Consider the following 25,255-nt stretch of genomic DNA (forward strand, 5'->3'; position numbering starts at 1 on the left):
CGTAGCTACATTTGGGTCGACCTGCTCGCCGAGTTCCGCCCAATTCGTAAATAAATAGGAATACCGAGGAGCATGCAAGTCAGTACCCTGAAGCAGCCGATGCTATACTCAATCGGCATTACGTCGATGATTATTTCGACAGTGTCGACACAATCCAAGAAGCAGTGCAGAGGGCGAACCAGGTGAAGCTTGTGCACAAGAACGGGGGCTTTGAAATCCGGAACTGAGTTTCGAATTCTCCAGAGGTATTACGAAGTTTGGGCGAAGACAAACCGGTCGTGGCAGTTCATTTCAACCAAGACAAGGAGACATTGCGAGAACGAGTGTCGATAAATATTTACATGGTGGTAAGCGACCGACGAAAAGAATTGCTATGAGCTGCGTTATGGGGTGCTTCGATCCTCTGGGGCTGCTGTCATTATTCACGATTCACGGGAAAATTGTTCTGCAACAATCTGTGGCGAAAGGGCTGTGATTGGGACGCAGTTATGGACGACGAAAGCTGGAAGCTGTGGAAACGCTGGGTTGATTTGCTGCCCGAGGTCGAAGCCATCCGTATTCCACGCTGCTATATCGGGAATGCGGTATCGAAGGAGATCGAGTCGATCGAGCTCCACATCTTTACGGACGCTAGTGAGCATGCTTACGGGTGTGTGGCCTATCTACGTGTGCTTATCAAAGGCAGGATTCAATGCAGTTTAGTTATGTCTCGGGCAAAGGTAGCTCCACTCAAACGGCAATCAATTCCTCGACTAGAACTTATGGCAGCGTTGCTCGGTGCCCGGATGTATCGAACGATTGAGCGAATGCTTACGCTGCACATTTCGCGCTGCGTTCTTTGGACTGATTCTCGCACGGTTTGTTCTTGGCTCCAGTCGGATCAGTACAAATATAAGCAATTTGTGGCAATTAGGGTGGGAGAGATTTTGCATTTGACTCAGGTAGTGGATTGGCGTTGGATACCGACTAAACTAAACATAGCCGACGTACTGATAAAGTGGGGTCGCGGACCGCCGTTACAAAGCGACGGTGAATGGTTTCTGGGTCCTTCCTCCTTACTACTTCCCAAATGCCAGTGGCCATCATCACAGTTTCCTTCCGGAGAAACCGACGAAGATGCCAGAAGAGTTGTTCTGTTTCATGAAGTCATAAAGATTGAGGCGATTTCGAGATGGAATAGGCTGCTGAGAGTGACCGCCACAGTGTTGCGTTTTATCGGAAATTGCAAGCGCAAACAGAAAGGGTTGCCAATACTCACAGCAAAGGCAACGACGAAACAATAATTAACGCTGAAGACTGCACACCCCGCAGAACAAACACCGTTGCAGAAAAACGAACTACTGGAGGCGGAGAAAGTTTTGTGGAAACAAGCACAATGGAACAGTTTCCCCGATGAGATGAGCGTGCTGACGAGCAACCTACAGTTGGTCCCTGGCCAGAAAGCAGAACGAATCCCGAAAAGAAGTGGCCTATACAAATATTCGCCGACGCTCGACGAAGATGGCGTGCTACGAGTAGATGGTCGACTGGTGAATGCGGAAGCAATGTCCTTCAATCATAGGTATACTGTTATCTTGAGCCGTTTTCATACCGTAACGAAGAAAATCATCCAGTATTATCACGAGCAATTTGGACATGCGAATAGAGAGACAGTGTTCAACGAGATACGAAAGAAGTTTGAAATTCCGAACCTTCGTGCAGCAGTCTCTAAAGTGGCCGGTGAATGTGTATGGTGCAAAGTGCATAGGTGCATTCTACACACTCCGCGCATGGCACCACTGCCAGCTCAGCGTGTACCGCTGGAAAACGCCCTTTCAACTCTGTCGGCGTGGATTGCTTGGGTCCTGTGGAGGTGACACTTGGACGCCGAAAGGAAAAAAGATGGGTCGCCGTTTTCACTTGCTTGGCGGTGCGCGCAGTGCACCTAGAAGTGGTGCATTCACTTTCAACGCAGTCGTGTCTCATGGCACTAAGCAGATTTGCTAGTAGAATGTGCGCCGAGGAATTCATCAGTTCAACTACAGCCTGGTATTTCAACCCCCCCCCCCCCCCCCAGCACCCCGCACATGGGCGGTGTTTGGGAACGGATGGTGCGGTCTGTAAAGAAATCGATGAAAGCGCTGGATGACGGAAGGAAACTCACTGATGAAATCCTGAAAACAACGGTAGCAGAACCAGCAGATATGATTAACACGCGTCCACTCACGTACAAGCCTCAGGAACCCGCAGGCGAGGAAGCACTAACGCCAAACCATTTTTTGCGAGGTGCAGTGACCAGTGCGGATCTCCAGGTGGAACCAGTGAATGCAGCGGAGGCTCTACGAAACGTTTACAAACGTGCCCAGTACTTAAGCGACCGTATGTGGGAGCGGTGGATCACCGAGTATCTGCCTACCATCAACAAACGCAGCAAATTGTTTGACAATAAGCGACAGTTGAGTGTTGGGGATTTAGTTTTTCTGGTGGATGGGAAAATTCGGAAGAATTGGAGGCGTGGGAAGATAGTAGAAGTAGTTCCGGGAACAGACGGGACCATTAGACAAGTCAGCGTGAGGACAGCAGACGGCAAGCTACCTCGCCGGGGAGCGGTTAACATTGCGGTAATGGAGATAGTTGAAGGTAAATCCGGAACAAGAAGCAACGCCGGATGTTACGGATCGGGGTCTATTACCGCGACTGAACCTGCAAGCGGAGCATCCCTCGGTCGATGGTGACGTTTGGTTTTTCGCAACTAGCTCCCGCTCGTTGTGTCCGTGTGAGAACTGTCAAAAACCGAAAAAGTTCACATGTGGTTTGTGATATTCTTCTCCTGGACCTGCTATTGGAAATATTACGGAATTAACTTAATATTTACCGTGAGTAACCTGAAAAAGAAAGAAATTTAAATTATAATTTATAAATACTTACCTTAAAATTGATAATACTTACCTTACCTAGAAAAGCAGAAGTAGGAAAGAGGAAAGGAAGATAGTTGGAAACCTGGTCGGAAGAGTAGTTAGCGAGGGAGGAAAATTTGAAAGTAAGAGAGTAAAATTATATGCGAAAGATGAAATTTAATAAAAAATTATATAGTTTTAGCCTGCATAAAAAAGGTGCTTGCTCATTATTTCTTTCCGTTCGGGGACGACCGAACAAGACCATGCGTATTCCCCACGCGCATTAAACAGTGCACAGTGATTTCAAAAATCTCATACACTTTGCGAAACAACACTATGTCATGCTGATCAAGGCTTTAACCGGCCACTGAAAACTCAGTTATCACATGGCTACAATTCAGCGTGATCTTTGTGAATATGACTACGGGACCTCATAGCATCTTTAATGAAACTGCCCAGCAGTAACGCAAAGGCGATTTCGAGTTTTCTGCTGTCCTCTCATACACGAATATTGTGTTTGGACGACTAAAACTTAGTAGCATACTAAAGTTTTCAATTCATTTGGGAAAAGATCTTTAGGCTTTCTCGCCGGCGACTTGCACTACTTGTGAGTTTAACTTCCCACACACACATACATACACACTCACAGACATTTGCCGAACTCGACGAACTGAATCGAATGGTATATGTCACTCGGCCCTCCGGGCCTCCGTTGAAAATTCGGTTTTCAGAGCAATTGCAATACCTTTCTATTGAGAAAGGCACGAATCCATTCGCCTAATGAGATTTTCGATTGATTGACACCGGTGTAGTGGATTGTACAGGTTTTGCACTTTCTAGAAGAAGTGTCAATGGAACATATCCAGTTTTCTGCACTTCTGCTAGAAAGTTCAAAAACGGCGCAGTTTCAGTGCACTACACTACACCGGTGTCAATCAACCGAAAATCGTATAAATGTAAACCAGTAAAAATCCAAAAATCAACTACTTTACGGGTGTAAATTATGACAAACCAGCTTTTCCTCGTAGCATCACAAAAAAGTAATCATGATTGTTCTCCAACCACATCATCAGTAATGATCGGTTGTTGTTTATTCACCCAGCTGTTTACCGGCAGATCAGCTGAGCAGGCGTTGACGTGTGACGTGATATTTGTTCAGTTGAGATCACCTGTTTTTGTGATTGAAAACTTCAGGAAAGCAATCATGGTCGACCTAGAAAAACTTTGATAGTCATTATTAAATAATTTTGAGCCACATCGGCTCTCCGAGCCTAAATTTTTAAGGTTTATCCACACAAAAAAACAGTACCGATGAGAATAAATGACACTATTAAGTTTGCTGATGTCACTACCCACTGCCCTTTGCTACGTAATTATAGAGTAGAAAACAGTGATGCGATTTTTTTTGTTCAATCCTTCCATTCATCGATGCATCAGCACTGCGCACACAGATGTTGTTTACAGAATTGTGTTTATTTGCCAACTTCAAGTACCTCGACTAGCTGACGACGGAATTGGAGTGCAATCATTGCTGACATCAGAGTAATAGACGATATGGTGCCGCATGGGAAGTTTGAGCTCGTGGGAGGCGGTACACACGTGCTGGTGTGAGTGTGTGTGTGTGCGCAACTGCATGCAGCGAAGTTCTGTTATTGTTGACGATCGTTTACTTGACTTGATATGCCGGGGAAAATTAATTATCTATTATGGATTATTTTGATTGATCAGCCCATCGCGTATGGCATAGATGTTGAAAATAGATCAAAACAACACTTAAATGGACAGAAGATATAAATTCAGATTACGTCGATAAGACGAAGTTGGTCAAGGGAAGCTTGTCGCACATTCTTCAGATCGATCGGGTTCATACAGACGAAGCTAGGAACGGCAATCTTTAGACGAACTTTCAAGACTTGCGGGGGCTCGCTAGCCCTATCCAGCTGTTCAGTCATCTACGTCGAGAGCTGTTCGTCGTTGGAATTTACAAAATCCACCCACTATAATTGGCCTTCCAGGCGTTACGTAAACGTTTTGACTGATGGTTTATTTCCCCCGGCAAATGAAACCTATATGTCACACTGTGATTAGCGAAAGAATGGGTGTGTGGCATATTTATACAAAAATAGGCCAAGCTGTCACATTTGTCAACTCAAGAACTGTCATTTGACTGATGCTCGAAAAAAACAAAACAAAATCCAACTTCGGTGAAGGTTTTCGACGTCATGGTCGTCGCAGTCGGAGGTCGCCGCAACCGGTAAGGTGTCACATGTAACACGTGTTCCACGTGAGATAGTCACCTTAGTCAGTTCCCGGCTGCGAAATGTTTTGCTTTTCCGTCTCGATGATTGCCGCTGCAGCGCATTAGTGACGAACGAACCACCATCAGTCGGTATTCTATTAGAAAAAAAACGACTTCCATCAAAACACGGCAACAGGTGGAACGTCCGTGTTGGGAAAAGGTAAACAACTAGATAAATTGTTGATTTACACACGTTCCGAACTCTAGCTTTGGAAGCGTGTAGAAAAAAACAGCAGAATTCTCCGTCGGTCAACAACTTTGTCTATGTTCAGTTCCAAATTTCGACCAAAATGCTCTGCAACAATTCGGTCGCCAGAAACGCCGATAAGACCGGACCCTTATCAAGCGAGGCTCATGACAATCCATCCACAGCAAATCCCAAACACCAATATTTATCAGGGTGATTGTACTGGTATTGACCGCCGTGTCTGGTGGTTTCCTGTCGATGCAAGTGTTTAGCAAAATTCCGTCCCCTCGGACGTAGACAATTGAATGCGATAACGGAGTCGCAGCAGAAATTAACAAACAATTATGGAACCGAGCAGCGCAGCATAATTGATGGGTCATTTGACGAACACAGCCAGCCACAGGCCAGGAAACGATATGGCCTAGTTTCTTAGTTCCTTATCGGTTTCAAACATTGACCTAACTCGCTACGATGTGCGGTGCGGTGCATTGGTCAGCTGTGCTACATGTGAGAATAGATGGCTGGATTGTTTTCAATGCGAGTATCTAATGAGGACAAAAAGTTTCTATCTTTGCCTTGTCGAACAGTATCAGCATTCGTGCATAATCTGCGGTAAGAGATCACCATTTAATTATTTTTTCTCATGCGGTTTTGAAGGGTAATAACCAAATGATAAGATTCTGGACCCGAAGCATTTTGTTCAAAACCAAATACATTTGACGATTGCAGCGATTATAATGCGCTGGATTTGAGTTTTTGAACCCGAAACACAGGCATAGTCGATAAAAAACAAAGGCGTTTATCGTTGTTCGTTGACGTTAAGAAAGGAACGACATACGCTGAATTGTTCAGGAAAGTTAGAATCGAATTATACCATTATAGCAGCTAGGGGTGGTGGTGACCCAGAAAGAAACAATAAGATTTGAAAGGCTTCAAAGGCTTGGCCTTTAGCCATGCGGAAGTCGCGCTTATGGCCGACTGAACGAGCAACCGCTGGCGCCATAAGACGATTCGCTAGATTTTCAGAGCAGCGTGCACTCAGTGCCCTAGCGCGACTGCCGGAAGGTTAATGTATTGGCACGGTACGGGATTCACTTTCTTGCCTAACTACTAAAACACTCCTTACTCTTTTTTCGTCCCTTTCCCCCACGGAACTACATAAAGGTATTTTTTTCGTGGTGAGGGAGTCGTTGTGCTTTCGTCGCCCTCTTTATTTTGCTCACGAGTTTTCCGCAGTTGTCTCGAAGCCTCACTTAATCGATGAAATCGCTCGACCTTTGATTCATTTACCTCTTCTCTTGCTTTTCGTCTTCCTATTACGTCGCCATTTAGTTCGCGTATCAGTAAACCATTTAGCTCCTGTTTCCGTGAGTCATTCAGCCCTCGGCCTTATTACGATCTCCTCGGATAGTCCCCGGCGGTGCACTCACCCTATTCCAACTGAGAGTTCCTCGGCGGCGGAATTTCTCTCGGTACCGATGTCTGTTTCGTGAGCCATTTAGATCTCCTCATCGCCTCGATTTACTCGATTTAGTCCCCGGTGGTGAATCTAGCTTGCTCAACAAGCCAGCCAGTAGGTGTTGAGATCTGTACCAGGGCCGGCGGAACACGTGGGTAGTATGGGTAGTACTACCCACTCGAAAATTTCCGAGGGGGGAATTGTCCGCTCGAAAGTTTGGAACAAAGCAAAATCTTAGATTAGCCACGCATATGTCTCGCGCACAAAAAGCGTGCGTCTGAAATTCTGGATGTACAACAATTTCATATTTTAATTAAGATACAAATTTCTTTGCTTTACAATTTAAAGTTCTTGAAGATATGGGATAATAATTAGGACTTGCATGAAATTTGAAATTATTTTTTTATATTTCTACTTTATTCAGACTTAAGGATGCTGTAAAAATATACATTTAAAGACAGGCCCGTGCGCGGAAAATTCTCAAGGGGGGGGGGGGGGGGTATGTTTGATTTTTTTTAACGTTTATTTTAAAAGAAACGTACAGAAACCCTCAAATTTTGAAGATTTTTCCAGAGGCCTGGACCTAGTCTTGTGAACCAAACGACTCAGCTAAACAAATAGGGTAAGTGTTTGTTATCGAGAAGGAGTCATCAAAAGACACCGCCGCATAGTGGTCGGAAGGCCCAAAAACGTTAACTTAATTCACTAGAGGTTGTAACACGTCTGGGTAACAATTTAACACTGGGTGGAAATATACCTATTTGTGGGTATACACTCCGTAGAGTGTATTTGTTGACATGTAAAATTATGCTCACCGCTGTTCGATACCGTTCACTTTTCCATGTAAATTTTGTTCATTTTCGCGTATTTCGGTTTTGTTCGTGCAGCTAGGTTAGATAATTTTTGTTTTATGTTTGTAGATAAATAACATAGGGATTAGTAAAGTCATCGTTCTCCTTTTGCTGTTCAATTGGTTGCTGAATATACTGCAAGGGCGATGACAGCTATGCACCGAGGCGGTTTGTCGGTTTTGTTTTGGTCGGGTGGAAGGCGGCCATCGCGATGATAGTTTAGTTAGTGACAGACCACGATATATGCAAGACGTCCTCGACAAACCGTTCCAGGACACTTAACAGCCACAACAGCAATTGTGTGAAGTGCGCGTGTGTGACGGAAGATATCCGTCGGAAATTGCCGGCCCGTGGTTTGAGCACTCATATTGTGTGTGGTGCTGGATCGCCAATTGTAAAGGAGTTTTCGCTTCCCCCGGCTAACCGCAAAGGAGCCGGACGCACCATTCCGCCCTCGCTGGGAAGGATAAGTCGAACGAGCCTTGCTCTCCTTCCCAGCTAATAGCTAAGGAGGGCGAAGCAGGGTGGACAGCGGCTCCCCCTGTGAAGAACACTGCGGTGTCTTCCGGGATTCTTTGCGGGGACCAAAGAATCCGGTGATTCGTCACCACCGTCTCTAGGGAGGTTCCGAGAAAGGAGCAAAGCTCACCTCCCTGGCTAATTGTTAAGGACCGCTGCCGGAGCAGCTAACGACCACAGGAGAACGCGGCCGTTGTAGTCCCGGCCGGTCCGAAGCAACCGTCCGCCTTCCCGCCATCGTCACCAGCAGCGGACCGTAAGAAACGATCAGTGGAGTGTTGAGGGAGAATACACGGTAGAAGTAATTTATTTATTTGTTCACATATTTTTGGTTGTTACGAAAATCTGAAATTCTGTAGAGGCACCTAGGCCGCCCTGAAAAGAAGGGTTCGCCGGGCAATCAGAACCCGAGTAGTGGGCAAACCGCTACTTACAAGATCAAACCATAGAACATATTCACTGGGTATCTTTGGACGAATTGTTTGTCAGAATATTCCCCAAAAACTGATAAAAATCAAAATTAGGCATGGCTTGCTACGATCAAACTAAAAAAAAACTTTTTATGCTGACGGGGTAGAAAGTTGGTGTCTTCGACAAAGTTTTAGAAATGCTCGTAATGAAGAATTTAGTGGAACAACTTGAACTTGTAGGACATAAAGTTATCGATTTATAACAAAACTCTCATGAACTCCCAAAATCCCCCCCTTGCTCACGGGCCTGCATCCTCGAAAAAAAAATTGAAGAGTTCTGTGCATGACATGACCACAGTGACATTCAGGAATCATAAATCAGTAGCAACTGGCTCAAATGGAACGTTCCCCATGTTGATCGGAGATTTATGCCTTGCCATGATCTGCTTTTTCATCATTTCCCTGATGGGAAGGATTGGGGAAGTGGAAAGGGTAGGGGTAAAATGACGACACAGAACAATTAAAACAGAGCATTCTGCACACCCGGGAGGATGCTGAACGATCTGCAGGTGCTACAATAGCTGAAATAAACCTTCCGACCCCCGGAGGGATTTCAAAAATTGATTTGAGCAGTGAGCGGATATATCCACACCCCCGAGGGGATATTGAGATAACAGAACGAAAACACCCCCGCGAAGAGATATTGTCATTCAAATATGACATAAACTTTAGCTCTTTACCCTACTGCCTTAGGAACAATAGCATCATGGCCGACGGAACGCTTTTTGCCTTTCTCATATAGAAAGGATATGCAATCACTCTGAAAACCGACTTTTTAACCGAGGCCCGGAGGGCCGAGTCTCATATACCATTCGATTCAGTTCGTCGAAATTGACAAATGTCTGTATGTGTGTGTGTGTGTGTTTTCAAAACTCACTCACTTTTCTCAGAGATGGCAGAAGCGACTCGCTCAAACTTGATTTCAAATGAAAGGTATAATACTCCCATAAGCTGCTATTGAATTTTTTGTTAATCGAACTTCCGGTTCCGGAGTTACGGGTTGAAGAGTGCGATCACCCAGCAAATTCCCTTATAAAATAGTAACACCATGATGTCCACATGATGTAATACATATTAAAAAGGGTGCAACATAACTCGGATTTGCGGATCTAGATCACTAATGATCATTCTAAGCAGCTTTGACCACGTTGGCCACCTATGACGGTTCTTGGTGCCCCCGGGGACTTTCCAAATTCGTTAGTTAATGTCACAACTATTTCTCAGGGAACTGGGTACCCGATTGACCGATTTTTACAAACTTGGTTTCAGATGAAAGATACAATACTCCCATTTATATCTGACATTTGGTTCCGTAGAGTCTATCTTCTGAAGCAGAAGCAAAAAAAATCGCTACGCTATAGCAGGCTATAGGCACCAGTGAATCAAACCAGATTTTGTTCTATATCAGTGCATAAACAATTTGTATCGTTGCCCCCGGCTGCGGAGTGAAATGAGTTTGCCAAATGAAACAAAAGTGCCCGTGCTACGGGGTTAGACCCACAGTTCAGGAAGTGGAACAATTAGTTAAAGTGAAAATGGAGCCTAATCTCGCTGAAGTTACGTACATTCAGCTACGCAATTACTGCAGGGCAGTTATATATCAAACGATATGAAGTTCCGTAATGGGATTCACAAAGATCACACGAATAATACTCACCACGCTGAATAATAATCATGTGGAAGTTTAGTTTACAATGTCCATCCAGTGCCCTGTCTAGAAAACTGCAATTGTGCTTGGGAAAATGCAGCAAATTCTTCAACATTTTTTGATTCACATTCGGCAGAAAAGAGTTTGAAATATAGTTTTCCTGAAGAAAAGCTTTTTTTCAATTTTATGGAGTATTCTCAATGATCTGTCACGTTACAACCAGAATCTGTCACGTTACAGTTCTGTTTTTTTATTGAAGTATATCGAGACAGTCGTTTCACAATACAGTTTCAAAAAGTAGACTCAAAGTAGTAAGAAAAAATGTAGGTTAGACTTAGTATGCAAGCTGTTGGTGTGGTCCACAAAACTTTTTCGAATTTTTGATCTGTTACGTTACAAGTTGTTTGTTTTTCATTACTTCACAATTAAAAATAAGCATTAATCCATTTTCATCTCAAACTTTCAAGCAATTTCATCAAATGTATATTAGACAACGATGGAAAAATGTGGTTCCTGGCAAAAAGTTGAAAATATGGATTTTATTGACCTTTTTATCTCATTACCGTCTTCAAGTCTCCTTGAACCTATCAAAAACTAAATATATGCTGTTTCGTTCATCTAGAAGAGCTATAGGCGTGCATCCAGACCCAAGAATGGGACAGTCTGTAATTCAAGAAACTAACTGCTTCAAATATTTAGGACTTCACTTAGACCCCACACTCTCCTGGATTGAGCATATAACATCTATAGAGAGAAAAGTTGCATCGTTATGTGGGGCTATGCGTAAAGTATGCTCTTTTGTTCCCCAGCATGTACTTCTAAAATTTTATTATGCGCACATCCACTCATTGCTGAACTACCTTGTATCTGTGTGGGGCCGTGCCAGTATTTCGAATCTGAAAAAGTTACAAACGCTTCAAAACAGATGTCTTAAAATTATTTATAAAAAACCATTTATGTACCCTACTATTTTGTTATACAATAATAATGCCCATAACATTTTACCTTTGCTTGGGTTGACTAACTACCAAACAATAATGTACATCCACAATGCTTTGCATAATACTATTGCTCATAATAATCTAGAATTTACGACAGGAATTCGAGCTCACAGCACCAGACAAGCCAATCATTTATTATACTCCAGAGTATCCACGAACCTTGGTCAAAGACGCATTTCTTTCATCGGACCTAAGCTATTCAACCAGCTTCCTACGGATTTAAAGCAAATAACATGTCGCACTCGTTTCCAAGCAAAATTGAAACTAATTTTAAAAAATAAAATAGGAGAATTTTTAATATAAACTTCGTTCACCACCAATCGAGCTTATTCCTTTAGCTATAATTGGTTAACATTTTTTAAATAAAAACAATTGATAAATGCATTTTTTATAGCAATAAGTAATAAATAAATTTAAATTATTATGAGCTTCCTGCAAAGCTACGATGGGACCCTTAAAAGGATTCTTTTCCGCTGGGTACTCGCCGTAGCTTCTTGTCAAATTTTGTGTTTTGTCGGTCTCGTATTGTTTTTTTTTGTTCTCAGCGTTTCCGCGATTCGTAACTTTGTTTTGTTGTGCTGACCTTTTTTTTTGTACGCTGAGAATTGATGTGTCCACTACCAGGGGGCTCCGTTTGTGAGCTTTTTGGTGTGGGGGTAAGAGGCGGGCTATTAAAAAAAAAAAAAAAAAAAAAGTAATTTTCATGTCATACAAGAAGCATCAACAGGTTTTAATAAAGGATAGACATAGAATTTTTTTAGGCTCACCATTCATATTATTTAATATTAGAGGAAATGTACATACGGAAAAAACTGTTAAGCGCCGAAATTGATAAAAAAATTTACCTGTGGTTGCCATTTTCGAAGCCTTGACCATAGAAATAGTGACAGCACACCACCTTCAGGACATCCGCAGACACTCAGTTTCCTTACCTCTGCTTGTCTTAACAATGTGCACAGATGTCGGTTGCCAAGCATTGCGTGTACCCAGTTCGTAATATATGAAAGTACTCCATGACCTCCTGCTGCGACCAAAATGGATTCGAAAGACACGTTGTCAAAAGCCCTTTCAATAGCAAGAAAACTCCTAAACTTGATTGATTTTGCGAAAAAAAATTTTCTTAATGTTGAAGACAACTGTGTGTAACAGGGTAGTAGTAGACTTCCTCCGCTGATATGCAAGTTGCATTGCATGCAGCGGGTGCTCGACCAAGCAAACATCCCGAATGTGGTGGTCGATTAAGCGTTCCACTGATTTGAGAAGAAAGGAGGTCAGACTGATCGTTCTAAAGCTCTTTGGCTCCTTTGGGAATGAATTTTACTGTTATTTCCCGCCACGCTAATGGAATGTATCCTGTTGCAATACTACAAGTAAGAACTTTTTTTTTCAAAATATGTTTGAAGTCAGCCTCTTTTCGGGCTAAACCTATGTGCGGGGTCGGTATTCGAACCCAGGTGAGCTGCGTACAAGGCAATAGAAAAATTTCGAAAGTAAATAATTGAATCTTCTAGTCTCGTTGAGACTTGAGATATTTGTCCAGAGACTCAGAGGATTGAAGGGTATTTCCCTATGCTTATCGTACCAATTTAAATGCCTCCAACCCGTCCCTGCGGTTGCGATTCCAAGCTCTTCTACATAACTTTTTGAGTCGAAAAATTTCGGCATTCCACCAAGGTGTTCCTCTAGAAGTACCCATAACTCGAAGCGGACAAGCTTCTTGGTATGCTGCTACTATGAGTGAGCTTCAACGACCTCATCCAAGTCACACGGAAATTCAATCATTGGAAGATACCCATAAACCCTAGTCGCCAAGCACTCTTCGTAGAGGACCCAGTTCTTAGATTTCTTGAGCGTTTTTTCAAAACGTCATATCTGCAATGAGTTACTCTCTTTGTTTACTTTCTCTTATGTTAATAATTCGATCACTTTAACATTTATCCCTCAACTCTTTGCATAATATGCTAGTTAAAACCACCGCCTTTCGATCTGTACTGTAAAATAAGTGAAAAGTGTTATAGTGACGCCGTAAAAATCGAAAGAGAAAGTACACAAAGAGAGTAACTCATTGCAGATATGACGTTTTGAAAAAAACGCTCAAGATTTAGGAATACGATATGTGACGATATCTATCGATACGTTTAATTGATCAAAGGTGATGTACTTATGATCAGATAATGACGGTTCTAGCTAGTTTGGTACGAACCAGTTTGTCAACTCATGCGTAATACAGGCAGAGCAGAGAGTTACATCTAACACCTCTTCTCTGCCAGCTCGTGCAAATGTTGGGCGGTTTCCTGTATTAAGAATGTGCAGATTTGTACTACCTAAGTATTCCATTAATTCGGTGCCTCTCAAATTGATACCTGAGCTGCCTCAAATTATGTGGTGGGCATTTGCATCACTGCTGATTATGAGGGGAAACCCATTTCTGCCACAGTATGATACAACCCTTTGGAAATCATCAGAAAGTGATGGTTCATTATGCGGCAAATATGCCGAACAATAGACGTATTTCTTGTTTATGTTGTCAACAGTCATATTTACCGTGATAGCACAAATATCGCGAGTTGTGAGATCGAATATAAGACATGCGTCAATAGCACTATTCGCAAGTATACACGAGGCATTTCACGTGGATTTGTCATGCCATTTTTGTTAAAAGCTACGAAGACGGGGTTAAGTAGCTTTCCATCATAGATGTTTCCTTTATGGAAATACGGTTCTTGAACCAGAGCTATGGAAGCTTCCCCTTCCTGCACAAGCCAGGATAGATTCATAGTTACTGTACGTTTATTTTTAAGGCTAATTTGTGCTACTCTAACAATACTCGATTACAGTACTACACATTTCTTCATCAGAATTTGCTGTACAGCAACTAGAAGATACCAAACTCGTTGGCTTATAATCGCCTATAGCGAATCCTGAAATGGGTATTAGGGTCATTAAAATCATTTGAATCCCACGACTTGCGTAGAAACAAACGTCCACTGTGTCAGAGATTCACGTAACACAGCAAGGGTAAGACCCACGACATTCCGTGCGTGACTGGCATATTGTAGTCCTGCCAGCCATTCTGTTCTCGGCACGGAGAAACACCTTTACTTGAGGACTCCTGTTTTCAGTCGCCTCCTACGACATGGGAACAGGAACCCAGTGAATCAATTCTTGGTTGAAATACTTCAACCCACCGAAAACCACACGGCCTCTAGGCTGGTTTTGTCAGGAGAAAGATAATAGACTGTTATTAACCTCCTAGTAGACCACAGCCGATAAAAGCTCCGTTCGCCTTTGAGAATATTCCAAACCCCCTCAACAATTTCAACCATAGCACGAGTCGCATGACACTATGGAATTGGGGTTTCCTGTTTGGTGGGTTTTTACCACCGGAACAGGAAGTGCGTAGTGTAATTCTTAGCCAGTTGAAACAACCACTACCGACACTACACGGCTTATCTAGGATGTTCGGATAAGGAAGCAATCTACGGAAAAAGTTTTGAATGATCAATCATTCTCCTCTTCGACTAGTCTGCAAAATTGTTTCACGACCAGATTGAACGTCGATGGCTCAGTTTGCAAGGCTGTGAAGTCGGTGATCCTCGCTGTTATCGGCGGAGGAGATTAGTGTTTCTTCTCAGTCGCATTACGCATATTTGGAGTAAATTCTCCATTTTCTTAAGCTTCACATTCGGATGAAACATGGAACGTGTTGCTACAATCAATTGGATTTTCGGGCTGAGAAGTTACCCTTTCTCTTTTCTCTTCAATATTTGACACGCGGCCTTCCTGGCAGGACACGGTGGCAGAATTAAGTATTTCTTTACACTGAATTATTTTTGAATATCGTTTTAATCTTGAAAAAGTAGAAACTGTACGTAGTCTTGAGAAAGATTGATTGTCGAAACAATATAAAATACTAGCTAATACCCGTCGCGCGTTGCTGCGACTTTCAACGAAATAGGAGTAAAACACAATTTGATCCGAAGCGCCATCTGGCAGACAGATAATCCGCAACCAATAGCACACAAACAAGCTCTATAACGAATGCGTACTATGTATAAATTATGACGGCAATCGGTTAAGCCGTTTGGGAGTCCATAAATCATATACATACAAACATTAACTTATATATATATATATATATATATATATATATATATATATATATATATATATATATATATATATATATATATATATATATATATATATATATATATATATATATATATATATATATATATATATATATATATATATATATATATATATATATATATATATATATATATATATATATATATATATATATATATATATATATAGAAGATAGATAGATAGATATATAGATTAGACCCCTCCACATTTTGAAAAAAGTTTCGAAATATACATGGGTCAGCTCAGATTTTTGTTCTAGGTGTGAATTTAAAAACTATCGCCAAAAATGGTTTAATTTGGACATGATTTAGATGTGTCTCCAAGCAAAAATCGTGTTTTTGCTATGTTTTTATAGGAAGACCACTTACACTTTGATTTTATAGGCCATTTATGCCCACATATGTATCATCAAGGGTTGTTTCTTACACGTATCTTAACATGTTTTAATAGGTGAACATAGCTCTAATCTGAGGTGACTCATGTATATTTCAACTTTTTCAAAATGTGGTGATGTCTAATATAGATAGATAGATAATTGTCTTGAAAAAGATTGTTACTGTTGAAAAACTCTAGATAAACCAGGAGCTAACAAGCTTTGTAATCGAATCGAACGAAGGTACAAGCCGCACTGACCCAAACTTCGGGTTGATTAAATTTTTATCGGTTTCCAAGAAAAATGGCATAAATGGCACCCTACTTTTTATATTTATATGTATATGTATATTTTTGGTTTAGAGCACACGAAAAAAACATTCAACAGAATTGTAGAAATCGGGTTACTTGTGACAGAATCAAATTATGTTATGAGTTGATTGCAGTAATAAACATGAAAAAGTCCCCATTACTTGGATTGCACCAACTTGGAAACCACTAACCTAGATTATGAACTAAATAGAACGACCAATTATGTATCAATATTTGATTTATTTGATTAGTTTGTATTGATCCGGAGAAGCATATTCGCGCACAAGTTCTTCCTCCATAATCGTAGAATCCAAACATGCCCAGTAAACACGCAAAGAACAATCGTATCTAAGACAAAGAAAACCAACACGCACTGCCGGAATATGAAAATAGAGAAAACATAATCCCGTTACTTCTATTCGACGTTCTACTTTTGCGATGCTTCCCCCCGCATAAACAAACAGCGGCTATTCCCCACCTGGCAAGCAGCTGGCCGGCCTGCCTGCCGATCGGTCGGTCGGTCGGTGTTTGAATCGGGGGTGCCCACTGCCCAGTTGAATCTGCCTGCCTGGCGCAAAGAACGCACAAAGAATCAAAGTGCGTAGAAATGGAACCGTTTGGTAAACGATAGAACTCAGTGGTCAAATTCACACCCACACACCCAATCCGCTTACGGCACTCACGCAGATACTGGGAGAAGCTTTATAGCCAGAGGCTGCGCACTGTTCCAACCCAAGTTAGTACCGGTAGAGACGCAATATTTCGAGCCACACGTGTCTCTCGGATTGACAGCGACGTACATTTACAGTGCGTCACAGTGAAAGTGGTGCAGTTCAATATAAATCAAACCTTTGCTTTTCTCACATAAAGACAGGTTATGCAATCACTACAAAAACCGTCAGCTGAACAGTTTCCCGGAGGGTGGAGATTGATATGCCATTCGATTTAGGTCAGTTCACAGAAGTTTCTCAAAGTTGGCTGAACCGATTTGCACAAACTTAGTTTCAAATGAACGGTATAGTAGTTGATCCGACGTCCGGTCTCGGAGTTACGGGCTGAAGAGTGCGGTCACACTGCCCATTCTCATATAAACTGGTAACAACATGATGTCCGAATGATGTAATCCATATTAAAATGGTTGCAAATTTTTTTGGATTTGCTGGTCTAGATCACTAATGACCAATCGAATTAACTTTGACCACATTGGCCACCTATGACGGTTCTTGATGCCCCGGAGGCCTTGCCGAACTTCTAATTTAATATCTCACTTATTTCCCAGCATATTCTTAACCGATTTTTACAAACTTGATTTCAAATGAAAGATATAATACTCCCATTGACTGCTATTGAATTTCATAAAATTTTGATTCCGGAGTTACAGGTTAGCTCTTGCGGTAACATAAGTATTTCTCATATAAACTGATACAATCCTAATGCTTAAGAGATTAAACAATTGCCCTCTAAGGTGAGTTGCGGCAGTACAGTCAAATATCTTTGCGTCGATTATTTCTTTATCTTCGCCAACGTTTCGACCCGCGGTTTGTACCTTCTTCAGGGCCTATTTATTAAAGGAACAATTTAAGCATAAAACATAAATAACATAAAAACACAAAACCGAAAATCTACTCACTTGGCAAAAATCGACAAAGTCACAAATCGTTTTGTATACGGTTAACAGTCAGTTTCGATTGGGTTAACATCTGATATCGCTATAGAAGTATATATAATACTGATAGGTAGGTGAGGACTTGGGTGGTGAGATATTTCAAATTATTGTGAGGTGGTTTGAACTTACGGAGCTTACTCATCGAAATCGTAAATGAGTTTTGAAAGGTATAGTCACTCGATAAATTCCCTGGGAACGCGCACTAGGTCTGATCACTATAACGGTTTTCTAGCTGCTTGTTATGGATGTATGGGTGGTGTCTGGTCTGGAAATGGACATCAAATTATTTTGATTCACAGGGCTAAATGATTCTTGGAATGTACTCGTACTGTCCACCAGCGACGATTCAAAAAGTTCCGCGCATATTTCAGAATTAAAGTCGGTAGTGCCCGCTTCCGCTAAGATCCTTAGATTTTAGAAATCAAAGATCTTAGCAATAATAGCACCGTAGCCCGAACCGGAGTGCCAAACGGCACATATGGATCGACGCCAGTAACACGCCAGGCACATTGATCATTGCGAACGTCAACGGCCAGGACACGGAGCACGAATTGGAGAAAGATTTCGGGCTGACAGACATGCGTTCTACTCCTTGAGTAAGCAAGGATGATACCGACTTGAGATGGCGAGTGGGCTAACAGCACGGCTGCCTCCGTCCCGTTAAAACCTTGGCAGGTCTCCGGTTACGTTCAAAACTCGTCATCAATTAGTTGGTGATACTAGGTTCGGATGGACCATTTCCGATTTTACGTCGATCCTACTTTGAACAAAGCAAGCTTTTGTGAAAGTGAATATGGTAACTTGTGTGTACATAGTGCAGGCAGCAATCGCTTAAATCTGTGAGAAGTACTTTGGTTTTCGTAGAAAACTTTGTGGGAATCTAATCGCTAATCGGAATATCATTCAGATAAGTATAGTGTGTAGACTATTATTGTACAATTTTTCTTATTTCGAGTATTTTCGGAGATATTTGACATTTTTTTAAAAACAATAGTTTTTTCAAATCATTTATAACTCTACTCGAGACAACTAGAGACAAGTGAACTCTTTTTCATTTCATTGTGTTGATGTAGCATTTCTAATTGCAGTTAGAGCTAGCTGCCGGTTTTAGCCCGTTCAAAAATTATTGCTTTTAAATTTTTTGCTAATTTTACCAAAAATTACTCAATAACTTCTAAGTCGCAAGAGATTGACCGATGATCTCTTTTGGAATGACATGTATCTTGATAAGACGAAAAACTTTCTTGAACATACTGAAGCTCTATTTTTTTAATCTTAAGATTTATTTTAAACGGCTCAATGCGTTAGCACAACTGAGCCGTGGGTCTTTTAATTTTTTTTACGATAAGTAAAAATAAAAAAAATGCTAACAATATTGGTCTACGAGATCTTGTTGACGCAGTTTGCTGCTGCGTGTTGAGATCCTTTTCCTTGACGGTGAAGCCACTTGGGTGTCATTCAGTCTGCCTTCTCTCGCGTTATCGTTCCCGTCCATGTCATCATCGGTACTGCTTTCTTGCTGTTCACGATCAGAAGTTCTTATTTGTTTCTTGTTCTTACGGGTCGCTATTGTATATCCGTCTTCATCAGTATTTGCTTATTTGTTGGCGATGCTAGTTGTTGGTTTGGGAGCGGTTGTCGTGGTCGTTGTACCTGCATTATTGATTAATTGGATCATTGTTTTTGGTTTATCTGAAGGTGTCGGTGGCTGCTTGTTAGGCTTGTTGGCTGTAGTAGATGAGTTTTGACTAGTTGCTTCGGCGCATGTTTTCCGTGGTGGGCTGTATGGTTACAGAATTAGCATGTTGGGCTCGGTCCGGGATATGTGATTAGCGTTGTTTGCTTATAGGACACGCTTTCCTTCGGCGATTTGTATTCGATAATCATGTAAGAAGGTATTGGTTTAGTTACTCGCATCTTCACAATGCGATCGCCGTTGGGAATGCCGGTGAAAAAAATTCTCCAGGTGTCATTCGCAATAGATTCTACTTCTCCATATTGCGACATGATTTTTTTATATATATCATTTTCTATTTGATTATATTGTTTTGTTTGCATTACATTTCTAATTTAGTATACTGGGCGTTCAGCCACAAGTGGTGACTTTACATCCCTATTGTTTACATAATTCAGCTAATTATTATTAGGATAGAAGCTTTCGCAGTTAAGTGATTTTTGCAGTAGGAAGTTTTGAACCTACTTGTCATGTAAATAAGGAGCTAAACAAATCTTAAAAACTATAAAGAGAGCTAATCGTTGCAATTAGTGATTACAAAGATTGTTGTCGGAAGTTGCTTGAAATACTGTTCGCAATAATTTCTAATGTTTCTATGTTTGCGAGTCTGTGCAACTCATTTGTGCTAAACCAGGGAGGACGCTTCAAAATTATTTTCAGAATTTTATTCTGAATCCTTTGAGCGTTTTCTTCCTAGTAGCACAACAACTTGCCAAGTTAGAACTGCATATAGCGTTGCCGGTCTAAATATTTGTTTATAAATTAATAGTTTATTCTTTAGGCAGAGCCTAGAATTCCAATTTATAAGAGGGTATAAACATTTTATAAATTTGTTTCATGTTGTTTGGATTCCTTCAATGTGATCCTTAAAAGTGAGTTTTTTATCGTAAATCAAACCAAAATAATTAACTTGATCTGACCTCGTTAAATTCAAACCATTAAATTTTATAATGTGGTTATCATTTGGTTTAAGAGAAGAAGCTCTTGGCTTATGCGGAAACACAATCAATTGTGTTTTTGCCGCATTAGTGGAAATTTTCCATTTTTTCAGGTAATCATTGAAAATATTCAAGCTTCGTTGCAGTCGACTGCAGATAATACGAAGACTCCTACCAGTGGCTGAGATGCTAGTATCATCACAGAAAAGTGACTTTTACAGCCTGTAGGTAGATTTGGAAGATCAGAGCTTAAAATATTGTATAGGATTGGTGCGACGCTTGATCCTTGAGGGACGCCTGCTTTAACGGCTAGCTTATTAGATTTACAATTCTGATAAGAAACCTGTAGGGTACGGTTAGTAAGATATTTTTTAATAATCTTTATTATGTAAATTGGAAAATTGAAATCCCACATTTAGGCAATTAATCCTTTGTGCCAAACACTGTCGAAAGCTTTTTCGATGTCTAGAAGAGCAACTCCAGTGGAATAACCCTCTGAGATATTTGCCTTTATCATGTTAGTTACTCTCACAAGTTGATGAGTAGAACGTCCAATACGAAATCCAAACTGCTTAGAAAGAAAAATAGAATTCTCATTGATACGTGACATCATTCTAGTTAGGATGATTTTTTCAAATTATTTACTAATAGAAGAGAGTAAACTAATTGGTCAATAGCTAGATGCTTCTGCTGGGTTTTTATCTGGCTTCAAAATAGGAATAACCATGGCATTTTTTCCATCTTTCAGGGAAGTATGCTAATTCAAAACATTTGTTGATTATACTATGTTGCGTTTCGGCTTCGCCTCTTCAGAAACCGACACTCATCGGCATAAACAGAACTTCTGCTCGAACGGGACATCACGTTTGATCAGTCGTTTGATTGAAACACATAGTGTGTTTTAGTTTTAAGGGATTTGCGTCAAGCCGGCGCTAATCTATTCCGACAATACGTTAGTGTCGGTTTCTGAAGAGGCGAAGCCGAAACGCAACATAGTATGAAATAAGGATTTGTGCCCTCCTGTACAAAGACTGGTTTTTACCAACAAATTTTCCCCCTGGTGAGAAATTTTGGTTTTTACCAAATTTTCCTCCTTAGGGTGAAATATAGCATAGTGCTTTCGCATAGGCCTGCTAAGCCAAGACAAGTTTCGGCTTCACTTGTGTCTCATCGGCATAAACAGAACTTCTGCTCGAACGGGACATCACGTTTGATCAGTCGTTTGATTGAAACACATAGTGTGTTTTAGTTTTAAGGGATTTGCGTCAAGCCGGCGCTAATCTATTCCGACAATACGTTAGTGTCGGTTTCTGAAGAGGCGAAGCCGAAACGCAACATAGTATGAAATAAGGATTTGTGCCCTCCTGTACAAAGACTGGTTTTTACCAACAAATTTTCACCCTAGTGAGAAATTTTGGTTTTTACCAAATATTCCTCCTTAGGGTGAAATATAGCATAGTATTTGTTGATTATTTTGACCAAGTATCTCATGGTGATTTCGGGAAGGTTTTTAAGAAGAATGGTTAAAATTCCATCATAACCTGGAGCTTTCATATTTTTTAACTTTTTCATTGTGGATTTGATCTCATCATAGTTTGTTTCAACAATATCGTCTAGAGACAATACTTGATTTGTAACGTTTTCATATTTTTGTAAGACTTCGGTTTTAATAGGACTCACAACGTTTCAAACTGCTGAGCAAGTTTTTGAGCTTTTTCTTCGTTTGAAAGAAGTATGTGGTCACCTTCCTTCAAAACTGGAATAAGTTTCTGGGGTTTCTTAAGAACCTTAGAAAGTTTTCAGAAAGGTTTAGAATTTGGCTTGATTTGTTCAACCTCTTTCGCGAAATTTTCATTTCTTAAGAGTGTGAATCTATGCTTAATTTCTTTTTGTAGACCCTGATAGATACATTTCATGGCAGGATCACGAGAACGTTGATATCGACGTCTTCGAACATTCTTCAAGCGAATCAGAAGTTGATAATAGGAGTATTAAATTTTTTCTGTGTTGTTGGTACTGATAAATTTCTAGCATCAACTATAGAATTACTTAAATTTTGTAATGTCGTATCAATGTATGTAAATTGTATGTAATTATTCTCAATATAAGTTTTGTACCTTTCCCAATTCGCTTTGTGATAATTGAACACTGAGCAAATGGGATTGGAAACAGCTTCTTGAGAAAGTGAAAATGTTACTGGAAGATGATCAGAATCAAAGTCATATGTCTCCCAACCTTTGAACGGAACGGACCGTTATATTTCACAGTGGTGTTCGGTGTGTAAATTTTAGTGAGTCAAGGTCATCCTTTGTTCGTTCGTTAGCTGCCGTTCTGCTGGTGCCGAAAGTAAATCCAGCACATTGTTTTCGCTGGTGCGGAACAATCGACGTTGTTTGCAGATAAGTTTTGCTTTATTTTTTTCCCTCGTTTGCTTTCTTTCCTTTTCCCTACTTTTACTCTACCTTGTAATCAAATAATAAGACACATTCCCGTTTATATAACGCTCTGCCCTCGTGCTTAAATGGCCGAGGGCGAAATACCATCTGATGTAATCATGGAAGTCCCTGATCCCCCTAATACTCGCATTGCTCCCCGTATAAAGCAGTACCCAGAAGGTTCCTCTGGGCCATGGGTGGTATATTTTCGGACCGGAGAGAAACCGGTTAATATTTTAAAACTTTCTCGAGATCTGACTGCTAATTACCCGGCCGTAACTCAGATAACACGTGTTCGGGCAAACAAGATACGTGTTCTAGTGAATGATCTCGGGCAGGCAAACGCGATTGCTTGCTGTGAGCGCTTTACGCGGGAATTTAAAGCGTACGTGCCTTGTGTGGCCTGTGAAATCGATGGGGTAGTGTCCGAACCGGGCCTGAAATGCGAAGAATTGTTGGAGCACGGGGTTGGCTGCTTTAAGGACCCCTCTCTTGAACAGATTAAGATCTTAGAATGCAAACAATTGTATACCGCAAACACCGAGGGAGGTAAGACTACCTACTCTCTATCAGGCTCGCTTCGGGTGACATTCGCCGGGTTCTCTCTTCCCAACTACATCCTCCTTGACAGGGTTCGCCTACCAGTTCGCCTGTTTGTACCGCGGGTCATGAACTGCAGCAATTGCAAGCAGTTGGGCCACACAGCCACATATTGTGGAAATAAGAAACGATGCGGCAAATGCGAAGGAGAGCATGAGGATGACTCTTGCGACAAAGAAACTGAAAAGTGTATTTGCTGCGGGGGCCCTTCACATGCTCTTAAATCATGCCCTGCGTACAAGCAGCGCGGGGATAAAATTAAGCGCTCCCTTAAGGAACGCTCAAGGCGTTCTTATGCAGAAATGCTAAAGAATGCTTCGCCATCTGTCCCTTCCGAAAATTCCTTTGCTCTTTTGGCTGGCGTTGAGCAAGAATCTGACGACCCACAAGAGGGAACATCATTGGTTAACCCAGGGGAATCCAGGAAGAGGAGAAATCTAGCCTCCCCTACATTGCCTCGTAAGGGTGCCAAGGTGTCGTCCACTCAGACTGCGCCAACCGCAATCAATAAATCCAACGGAAGTGATGCACAAAAGCCGAAGCAATTTGCTCCAGGACTTGGAAATATTAATTCTAACAAGGAGTACCCACCACTTCCAGGGACACCAAAAACCCCAAGTGTCCCCTTTTTTCAAACAGATACTCAGTCCAGTAGCGGACTAATGAAATTTTCTGACATAGTGGACTTAATTTTCACAGCTTTCAATGTTACTGATCCTCTTAAAAGCCTTCTGATACGTTTTCTCCCTATAGTGCAAACATTTCTGAAGCAATTGACTACTAAATGGCCCCTCCTTGCAGCGATCGTATCCTTCGATGGCTAAGTCATCGAACGAGGTCACCGATTCGATCACTGTTCTACAGTGGAACAGCAGAAGTATCCTCCCGAAAATCGATTCCTTTAAATGTTTACTAAATAGTTTAAAATGTGATGCTTTCGCATTATGTGAAACTTGGTTAACTTCCGATATAAATCTCAACTTCCACGACTTTAATATAATTCGTCTGGATCGAGAAAACCCCTATGGAGGAGTACTTTTGGGGATCAAAAAGTGCTATTCTTTCAACCGAATTAACCTCCCTTCGACACCAGGCATTGAAATTGTCGCTTGTCAAGTTTTAATCAAAGGTAAAGACCTTTGCATTGCTTCCATCTACATTCCTCCTAGAGCCTCGGTAGGGCACCGAACGCTTTGTAATATCACGGAATCCTTACCGGCACCGCGGCTAGTTCTGGGAGACTTTAACTCGCACGGTACAGTATGGGGCTGTCTTCATGATGATAATAGGTCAACATTCATCCAAGATCTTTGCGACAATTTCAACATGACCATCTTAAACACGGGAGAAATGACGCGGATTCCTACACCACCAGCACGCGCAAGCGCGTTGGATTTGTCGCTTTGCTCGACATCGCTACAGTTAGATTGCATGTGGAAGGTGATCCCTGATCCCCACGGTAGCGATCATTTGCCTATCGTGATTTCAATTGCTAACGGTTCAAGACCATCGAAAACAATCAATCTCTCGTATGACCTCACACGGAACATTGATTGGAAGAGTTACGCGACCGCGATATCCGTTAAAATCGAATCCACTCAAGAACTTCCTCCGGAGGAAGAGTACAGGTTTTTGGCTGGCTTGATTCTCGACAGTGCGAATCAAGCTCAGACTAAACCAGTACCCAGCGCGAATACCCATGGACGGTCTCCCACCCTGTGGTGGGATAAAG

The sequence above is a fragment of the Topomyia yanbarensis genome, chromosome 2 (assembly GCF_030247195.1).
Source record: "Topomyia yanbarensis strain Yona2022 chromosome 2, ASM3024719v1, whole genome shotgun sequence".
NCBI classification, from domain to species: Eukaryota; Metazoa; Arthropoda; class Insecta; order Diptera; family Culicidae; genus Topomyia; species Topomyia yanbarensis.